Here is a 10311-nt window from a genome sequence, read left to right as displayed (position 1 = left end):
GAAATGTAAGGCAGTTGTTTGTGGACAGGATATACTGTCAAGACGCTGTAAGTTACTTACCCAGAGGTGAGCTGTTAATAAGTTATAATTATTTTATGTATATAATCAGCAATCACTTAGCACAAACGCAGGCCAGAAATGAGTTATTACATTCCTAAAAGTGTCTATATTTTAAGAATGAAAAACCAAACAAGTATTGAAAAAAGATTGCTGTACCATGTTCTCTGCAAAAAGTATTTAAATCATTAACACCACGTTTAGATTTAATATTTTTACCCAATCGGTGACAACTGAAAATATAACAATCAAAATGAAGTATTTGCTACTCAACAATGATCCGGCGGTGGTCGGAGTCAAAATATGAAGAAATTTGGTAAAAAGTAGGGGTGGACTTCTAAATTTACCCTGTTGGCCTCTTAATATTTATATTTACACAAACATACATCACCAAATTCGTACTAAACATAACATGTCAAAATTAATACTAATCCTCTATATTGTAGCAATAAATTGTTTACTTTTTACGTTATTAAATTAATGCTCCGATGCATGAATTTACTAAGAAACAAAAGAGGCAATGATTGCTTAATATTCTTATTATTAACTGCATGTGTATTGGCAATGCACCATGATTTCTTGAAATTGCCTTATTATAAGGAGTGCTCAACTTAAAACTGATGTAAGCAACCAGATCCCGGTTCATAAAAATAACTAAAATTTGTGTTTCAAAATCGTAGTCACTCCATTCAGTTTAAAATTTGTCAGTTTTCGCGGCTCTACATGGAAAAAAAGAATACATCGTAATGAATTAGGTGGCAGAAATACTTGTCATTTTTTACTCATACATTTGAAAAATGAGAGTATAATTTTATTTAAGGATTGATTCCTAAAGACATGTGAATACGTGTAAAGAATGTATATATATATATATATATAATATATATATATATATACACAAACAAATTAGCTTAATGACACATAACTCTAGACATGGGACCTTCTGTCATTAAACTCATGGACAACGTGTCATGGTAGAGCACCCCAAATGGGTTTTTTAGCCATATAGCCGACATGAAGCTATCATTTATTCACCCCCCCCTCATAATTGTACACAGCTATTGTCACTCTTAGCTACCATGAAATTTATACATTTTGCAGCAATCCAATTTGATTGAAATATAGATGTTAAATGCTTTACTTTAAATTAGGCCTATTGAATTGATTTAAACTTGCATTTATTCCATATCAATGTTCTGGTGTGCTCTTTAGTCAGATTCATCCCCCTTAGAGCCAAGTCCTAGTTACGCCACTGTGTATCACTAAACCTAATGCTTCAAAAATGTCTGCATCCATTAACGAACATTAATATATGTTTTTCCGCAGAGAACGTGTTAAGGCAATCTGCATATTTGTGTTTGAGAATAAGGAGCTGCTGATTTATAAAACCCAATTTTCGGCCGTGTCTGCTTTGTCTACTACCTACCAGAACGTGCATTCAGTGTTTTATTTCAATTTAGACTTATTCTAAACCCCTGGTGTGGTTTGCTCTTTAATCAGATTCATCCCCTCTATAGCTAAGTCCTAATTACGCAACACAATTCTTCATCCGTTATCTGCAGTAATATGCGTTTTTTCCGTAGGCTGTGTTTTCAGGAATCTGCATATTTGTGTTTAAGAATGAACACCTGTTGATTTATATACTTCAATTTTCGGCAGTTCTTTCTCTCTGCTTCCGGTGTTTTCAATTGGCTGCTATGAGTACGTGCGTGCCCTCTTTTGTAATGTTGAACGTTTCATTGGGTACTTTGAAAGTTGAAATCTCTAAAAACTATACTATAATTTCGTTTAATTTATTGGTCAAAATTGTGTAACAAGTTTATAATATACTTGCGTTCTGAGAAAAGTCTGCCTGACACCAAGCAGTTTTTAACCCAGTCAGTCGGAGGTTAACAGCAACTGATTAAAAGTATTATCTGTAAGCTTTAATACCGTTTGCTCATCACTCGGTGAAATTGTCCACCTTGACACATTCCTACAGCCATGTGTGCCGAAACACATTCATTCTACTTTAGGAACAGCTGAAAACCCATAAATACAACACTACATAAAATTAGGTATGTGAGTCGCCAAATGCCAAAACAAGCTAAATCCACTCTGCAAGTTTTTTAGATAAATGCCAAAAACTGATTGCTTTTCTCACATCCATTACATTTTTATGATTTTTGTTTAAAAAAAAAAGGTTAAAAAAATTAGTTATATTGTTTTAAAATTGCTAAAAAATGGTACAAAAGTTATAATTACTGCAGCCGATTAAATATATGGCCATAGCTTGTTTTTGGAACAGTAACTATGATTTAGCTGCTTTTGGAAACTTACTCTCCGCCATTTGCTTTTTAACTTTGGTTCCAAAACCAGTTAAATTGCGTTTACCATTCCAAAATAAGTTAAAAACAGAACCTTATATTATTAAATCCTTTTTTCTCAAAACATTGTAGCCTATATTGTTAGGTAAAGTTAGGTTAGGAATTAATGAACACAATCGTATTCATTTTCAATACAAAACCATGAATTTATTTATCTACAGAGTTTATAAAATAAATGTGTCGTTTATTAAAAATATTTTTCACTCAATCATAGGCTCATCCTCTTCATTTATTTCAAAATCATCATCATCATCTTCTTTCGCCTTGATTGGTGGTAGGTAGCTGGAATAAGTCCTTGAAAAACTTCAACTTTGGCTCCCGTTGCCAGTCATTTCCATAGTGGAGATTTAGCAAGCATTTCACATCATTGATTTTTTACTTGTTTCACTGGGTGTCCTTCTTGTATCACTCTCAAAACTGCATTGTCAAAATTTTTCCCCCTTTTCATTACTGACTTACTCTCGCCGATTTCAAATACATAGTTTGCTTCTCCTTGTACCAGGATGGAGTTTGGATTACTTTTACTTCTTGAAAAGATAAATTTCTTGGCCTTTTGAAAATTGAAAATGCCATTGTCCTGGTTTTTTTAGAACAGCATCGGTTAGAGTTTTTCCAATCACTCACAGGGCAATCCGTCCCAAGTTTCACAACAGTACAGTGCTTTTCAATTATTTCAGTGTACTCATTGGGATTGTTGATTACACTCAGATCTTGAAATTTTCCTTTCAAGTACTCCAAACACTCTATCAGGGGGAATGAAAGAATGGCCGACTACCGGAAAGAGTAGTACAACTTTAGTAACATGTTTAGGTGCATCTTTCAGGAGCCAATGAGCAATCATACCGACAACAGTTGTGTTCTTGTTTTGGCCACCACAGCCGTCAGAGAAAAGTTGGACTGTGGTGACATTTTCCATGTTAGCGCTTGTTAACCTGTGGTAAACAGCAGATGCAATTTGACTGGACCCTTTTGCATACTGGTTTTCAGTCCAGAGGTAAGAAAAGGTGTTTTCTGAATTCAAGAGGACTTTAGAATGGTCCCTCACAAAATCACAAAATTATATAGATATAGCTGGCGCTTATAGTATGGCGGCTTGGTCCGGTATTTTAGGAAGGAACAAGATTTTTCTGACAATCATAGCTCAGAATAAGCTCTTTATCATTATTTTCTTGCAAAAGTTTGTAGAATTTGTCTGCACGGACTTTGTGGGCTTTTAGGTTTAGCTTTAGTGTTTCACGCTTGCCTGCATCTTTTTCTGTGGCTAGTTCACACTCAAGCCTTGTGCAGGTTGAACACTTATCAGTGTACGGAGCGTCAAAACCAATGTTAAAGTTCTCAGAAAAAACCAGCCTGAAAAAGTCATACTCACACTTTAATTCTTCAGTTGGATGCTGCTCAATATACATTTTCCACATTTTTGTAATGTTAAGCTCACTTGGAAGGTATTGCCTATGCTTGTTTTTCGCTCTGCAATAGTGTTTTTGTACTGGAATAAATGTTTTAAATAAAAGATTTGATGCTGTCTTTCTTTATATTATATTTATCAACTTGGCGTGCTCCTCCACGAGTCTCCAAAGGTTACGACGCCTGTTTCCAGGTACTTTTTGCAAATCAATTGCACTCGGTTTTTACTCTCTTGCAAAATTGTAAGTAGTGCTGCCCGACATACTTTAACATTCTCAGTTTTGTTGTTCCTCATTTTAGGTAAGAAAAAGTCAGTACTTACATTTCTTTTTGATTTGATACCTTCTGGAAGACGAGTCCTTTTTGCTGAGGAAACAATGACGTGCTGAAGAATAAAATTCTTCTTTGATTGAAGGTCAGCGTCTTTATAGTATTGCTGATGTATCTTTCTAACATCCTGCAGGGAAAGTTCTGCGCAGCGGTACTTACTTTTGGCCGAATGTTTTAACAACTAGGCATCTGTGGAAATCCCTTCGGGCGGTGTCTAAAACAAAATAGGGATTATTAGTTCTCCTATACCTTTAAAAAAATACTAACCTGTAATAAAAACAAATTATAGATCGCAAAACGTTGTCAAAAACTGTTGTAGTTAAGTTAGGGCCTAAGCTGAATTACTTTAGGCTGGTTGAGATTAAGTAGTTTAGTTGCGGTTATAGGTTAGTTTAGTTGAGGTTAGGTTAGCTTAGTTGAGGTTAGGTTTTTTTAGTTCAAATGAGTGTTAAGATTAGGCTAGTTTAGTTTTTCTTTACCAAATGTTGTTAACTTACCTAGCAACTTTTGCAACAGTTTTCTTCCATGCTCTTTCTCGTTTTTTCTTCCTTTTCTTTGCCAAAGGGCCAGGCATCTCTTCTACCAACTCTACTTGTTCCACATTTTGTGAGTTTTCCACTGTTATGTCCATTATATTGACATTTTCTTGTTGAACAATTACAACTTCAGCATTTATAATATCAATACCAACGCCTTCACTACCCTTCTAAAATACCTCCTGTATGTTCAGTCCTCCATGTTTATGACACACAACAAATCAGGAGCTTTTAAAATAATGTTTAAATAATTGAGTGCTATTGCTTCTTATAACACTATTTTAGCCTTTGAAATTTAAAATTAGCCAACAAAATAAACAATTAATTCAGAAGGAAAATGATCAGCAGTTCCCTATAGGAAAAGTCTTTTGGGATTTAACTTAATTTTGACACAGAAACATGAAACATTGTAAGTTATTGTAGTTTGATATAGCTGGTTTGGAACATTGTCATCTGTGCAGATATGACTGTTTTTGGAACCGAATGGCTATAGGATATAACTGATTTGGAACAACCTTCACTTTTAAATATTAATTTTAAAACAGTTTTTAAACTGGTTTTGGAACATTTTGAAGTGACAAATCTGTAGCCCTAGGTAATACAGAACTCAATGTCATCAATATCTCAACTTTTTTAAATTTTGGATTTAGCCTGTTTTGGCATTTGGCGACTCATGTATAGTAAATACAGAAATTAATTCCACAAAGTCAAAATTTATAGAAACGCTCTATCCGTATTTGATTGGAAACTCCTATGACCTTGACAGCCTGCTGCTATTGTACAATGTTTAAACTCTATCTTCTTACATCTTGCACTATTTATCCTTATAAACCTTCAATAAGAATACAACATATGTCATAGATGGGTACTATAACAATAACTCCAGCGTGAAAAGGATTATCCAATAGCCGTTGTAATTAGTTTTACCCGTACAGAGTACGGTACTAAGTAGACAAACCAAACAAATAGGAGAGTAGACAGATTGTTGTGTCTATTAATACCGTTCCATAAAATTTATTGCAGCAGCACTTCTAGCGAAAAAATTACCGATTTACACAGAATGTATATCCAAAGAACAAAACACAGTCTTTCTGGAATATCAGTTTGTTGTGATTTACAAAAAATTGAGAGAAACACGTCAAAATAATACCTACCATACAAGTGGTTGATGCAAAACTTCTAGCTCTTTATCACAGTCTTAAAAATACGTTTAGACAATACTTTGTTATGTATATTAGATATAAACATATCAATGTAAATAAAATAACTGTTTTCAATTACCAAAATTGTATTCAATGTTGATGAAACATATATATTGTAAAGAAGATATTTAATCTAATTCAATTCTGTACACGATATATTATTAAATAATATTTGTTCGGAATCACAATGGCTTAGGAAGTAAACATGAATAAAAATAGCGCGAGTTTTGAAACACGTTACAAAACTGCTATATTTTGACTTAAATGTTGTGCGACTTGAAGATTGTGCTTTAAAATAAGCATTAACATGTTTAAAATATTATTTTTCAGCGTTATGTTGCCATTTTTATTCACCCATTTGTTGTTTTGTTCTATATTTTTGGATTCTAATAGGATTCAATGCTTCAATGTAACCAGACATTCTTTGTTATTTACCCGTTTTCAGAAAGTTAATAGTAAAATTATAAAAGAACAATTCATCAATTATGACGTGGCGGGATAAAATTTAGAGTTTTGAATGCAATTGTTCACTGAAAATCTTAAATGCCACAATGATAATAATACCTTAAATAATTTAATAAAATAGCAGTTTTATGAAGGTTTAGCAAAGCTTGCAGTTCGAGATTGAGCAATGTCGAGATGTTTGTGTCGAGGAGGGAAACCAACAAACTACCGTTATTTTCTGTAGATTTTTCGACAATTGATATTTCGATGTTTTATATGTTGCACAAGGACAGTTTCTACTAGTTTTATGTGAAGTAAGTGGTCAAATACAGTATAATTTTCTTTAAAAGACACGTAAACAACAATCCCTAAGCGAGAACCGCCATTTGTAAGGAACACCAACAGATAATACATTCTTTTAATAAAATGTTAAATATCTTGTTAATTATAGTTATGAATTGTGTAATCATTGTTCCAAATGTTAAATTATTCACCCAAATTGAAAACTCTAAATTAAAATGTAATAAACAGTTCATTTGACATATTAGTAGTAGACTATCTTTCATGGTGAACTTGAGGTAAGGTAATCCAGAAGTGAACTCAGATCAAATGGTGAACATTGGTTTTATGTATAGTTTTCGTGTTGTGTTGTGTTTTCCGTAATATATCGTATTAGATCATATTTATATTAAATTTCTTTTACCATTTTCAAGAAATCCCATAAAGTATACTACCTACATTTTACCATTTACCAATTACTGTTCATTTTAATCCATGAAATAAGTGACTTATTTTTACAATGAAAGCAATAATAACTAGTTTTATTGTCAATTTACAACTGAAATAAATAATAGTTGAAATTGTGTGATTGTTTTTAATTAATGTTTTGGTTAAAAGGTTATGTTTAAGTTTTGTGAGGTTAGGAAAACAATAACATTGTGGGGGTTCCAACTTGGTTGGTACAGATTGGTCATTTCAGGCCAAGTTATTTTAGAATTGGTTGTTTTGTTCATGAGTTCAGTAAGTAACACCTAAATTTAATAACTGAAGTTTCTTCAACATTGATCAGTTTAATCATTTTTGTTTAATGCATATAATTGTTGAATAGCCTAATTACAAAACCCAGAGTTATGAGTATTATTAGACATCTGTATCCCTTAGCTTCATAACTGATATATATATATATATATAGCCTTATACATTACTAATGTAAATAAAATGTCAAGTTAGTTACTGCTCCACTTATAGTATGGTATAATGTAACCATATTGTCTTCAATGATGTACTCACCACCTAGTGGTAACTGCTGTAACAATGTTAATATTTGTATTAGGCTCTTAATCCTAGAGCCGCTACATGTCTTTATCGAGATTCATTTATGGTCAGCTGCTTCAGTCTGGATCGAGATGCACTGTCGCTCATTCTTTATTGCATTGTTACGATTAAGTGTGACATAGTGAATTATATATTTTTATGTTAAACTAATATTGTCTAGGAGGAAAACTTATATAGCCTAAGTGTTCTAAAGTAAAATAGTTTTGAAATTTTGGATTTTTACAAACTTTGGACTGAAGTACATACTTTGACATTTTTTGTAGGTTTTATTTTGACGTATTATTCTTTGTAATTTATTAAAAATATATTGTGTTGTAAGTGTATTTTATGTTATTTTAAAGAATAAACCCTTGTGAATATGATAATTAGGGCTTAGTGGTTTGGACAAAAACCAGTAGTAGGAATAAAAGAATTATTTTATGTCACTATATTAGTATAAATGTTTGGTCTTATCTTAACATAACAACAGCACAAAACAATGCCATTCTTATAGTTGTTTTTATGTTCAAAGCAACAACTATTACACTGTAATTGATTTGTAGGAGTTCTTAGTGAAATATACCAATATTCGTAAGTGATCATCTACATTACATGTAACGTCATAGAGAATTAGTACAAAGAAACAAATCAATGGGAAGCCGACCAATAGCCTACTTTAATGAGGATAGTCAATCATGTTCAACAACCAAATATTCAGTCAATGAAGGACAAAAGTTACATGTGTAAACTTAAATCTGAGTTATTGTGTGTTTTTGACTAACTCCCCTATCCTAAATCAACTGGTGCTATGAGTAAGTTAAAGTTAATTCATCTTTTAAGTTTGTTGTTCAATGTTTTTATATGGACAGTGTTTGATGAGTTAGGATTTCAGTTAAAGGTGTTTCTTATATTCTGAAATGAAAACATTTTGGATATTTAGTTTTAGTGTTAAGGAGATGAGCCTGGACGTTTATTAAAATATATAATACCTTGGTGATGAAGATTAGATTTAAATTTGGTGAGCCTGTTGTATGGAATATCAATAAGACTTCTATTCCTAGTATTGTATCTATGGACATCACTTCTTAATATTAAGTTCTCATAATTTTCCTTAGTAGTCATAATGCCATTACAAATTTATAGATTAACAAGAGTCATAATATTCTGGGTTACAAACAATGGTCTACAGCTAGTTCTTCAGTTAACTTTACATGTGATTCTAAGAGCTTTTTTTTGAAGTATTAAAACACTATTCACACCACAACTGCCTCCCTATAGACTGAGCCCATACTGGGTTCGGCTTTGAAAAAATGCAAAATTTGCTGTCTTAACATATTCAATAGGAGTCCCTTAGTTTTCTCAAGAGATTTATTACTCTAGATAACTTACTGCTTAAAATATGTACATGCTGATGCCAAACAAACTTACTATCTAGGGTTATGCCTAGTAGGTTAACACTATCTTTAAAAATATTTACATTACTCAAGCTAAATATTACTTTCTGTATTTTATTCATGTTAAGCATATAAAGGTTGACTCTGAACCAAATTGAGACAGAGTCAAATGAGTCCTGCATAGATATGACCAAGTCGTGTATATCAGCATTAACATCAATCAGAGTGATGTCATCAGCATTACAAATTACTTTAGAGTCAGTGTTACAAGGTATGTTGTTTACCATGACAAGAAAGAGTATTGGTCCAAGAACGGATCTCAGTGGAACTCCGTGCACAACAGCACCTACCCATGAGCTATGACCATTTACTGTGACAATCTGGTCTCGGCCACCCAAATGATACCTGAACAATTCCAAATTAGTGTGATTTACACCATAGTGCTTAATTTTTCAAGCAATATACCATGTGATACACAATTAAAGGCCTTACTGAGGTTACAGAATGTTACTCCCATATTTAGTCTATGCTCATAACCATCTAGTACGCCACTAACCAGGTGATAGACTGCACACTGCAGAAAGACCTTTCCTAAAGCCGTACTGGGCATCCGAGACCAAACCACCAATCTCGAGAGACCTTTGGAGTTGAATCTTAATAAGAGATTGAAAAACCTTCCCAAAAATGGAAATATTAGAAACAGGCCTGTAGCTCTCGGGCAGTGATCTATCTCCCTTCTTAAAAGTTGGAGTGACCCGAGCAACCTTTAACTTATTGGGAAAGACACCTTCATTCAGACATGCATTGAAGCAGGCTTTCAAGGATAACAAAATATACCCAACTACTGATTTTATAAGGCTATTTGATAAAGAATAAATGTTCTTAATTTTACTGTCCTTCATCCGCCCAACCGTGTGCAGAATCTGGTCGACTGTTATAGATGTCCACTTCATGTCTTCCACTGGAGCATTAGCTCTTCTGACAATGTCTATCGGATTGAAGGGAGCAGCCTGAACATTCTTGATGGCCTCTTCTGCAACACTTAGGAAATATTAATTAAATTTATCTGTTGTAACCGAAACTGTCATGTATTTGCACCCGACCTTTTCTTGCATAATTACCTTCCAGGCAGCAGAACACTTGTTCACTGCACCTTCAATAAAAGCAGCATTTGTCTTCAGTTTAGCTTGTCTTGTTTCACATTGATACATTTTTCTATCAGCGCTATAGACTTGCTTAGCCTCCAAGCTTCCTGTTACCTTGG

The 10311-nt window shown here is 33.2% G+C and overlaps 1 protein-coding gene across 3 annotated transcripts in view; it reads left to right on the top strand.

Moving 5' to 3' along the window:
• The first annotated feature begins 6310 nt into the window (after positions 1-6310).
• Positions 6311-10311, top strand: part of LOC124357837 (protein cramped) — a 66347-nt gene continuing 62346 nt past the window's right edge. For 2 of the 3 annotated variants that reach the window (XM_046809905.1, XM_046809904.1), the window contains exon 1: positions 6311-6653. The gene's annotated coding sequence lies outside the window, so the exon portion shown is untranslated. Of the gene's footprint in view, positions 6654-6676; positions 6918-10311 lie in introns of those variants that run through there. The other variant, XM_046809906.1, reaches the window with a different exon arrangement.

Source organism: Homalodisca vitripennis, chromosome 3 (genome assembly GCF_021130785.1).
Source record: "Homalodisca vitripennis isolate AUS2020 chromosome 3, UT_GWSS_2.1, whole genome shotgun sequence".
Lineage (NCBI taxonomy): Eukaryota > Metazoa > Arthropoda > Insecta > Hemiptera > Cicadellidae > Homalodisca > Homalodisca vitripennis.
This window is presented reverse-complemented; position numbering and strand designations above follow the sequence as displayed.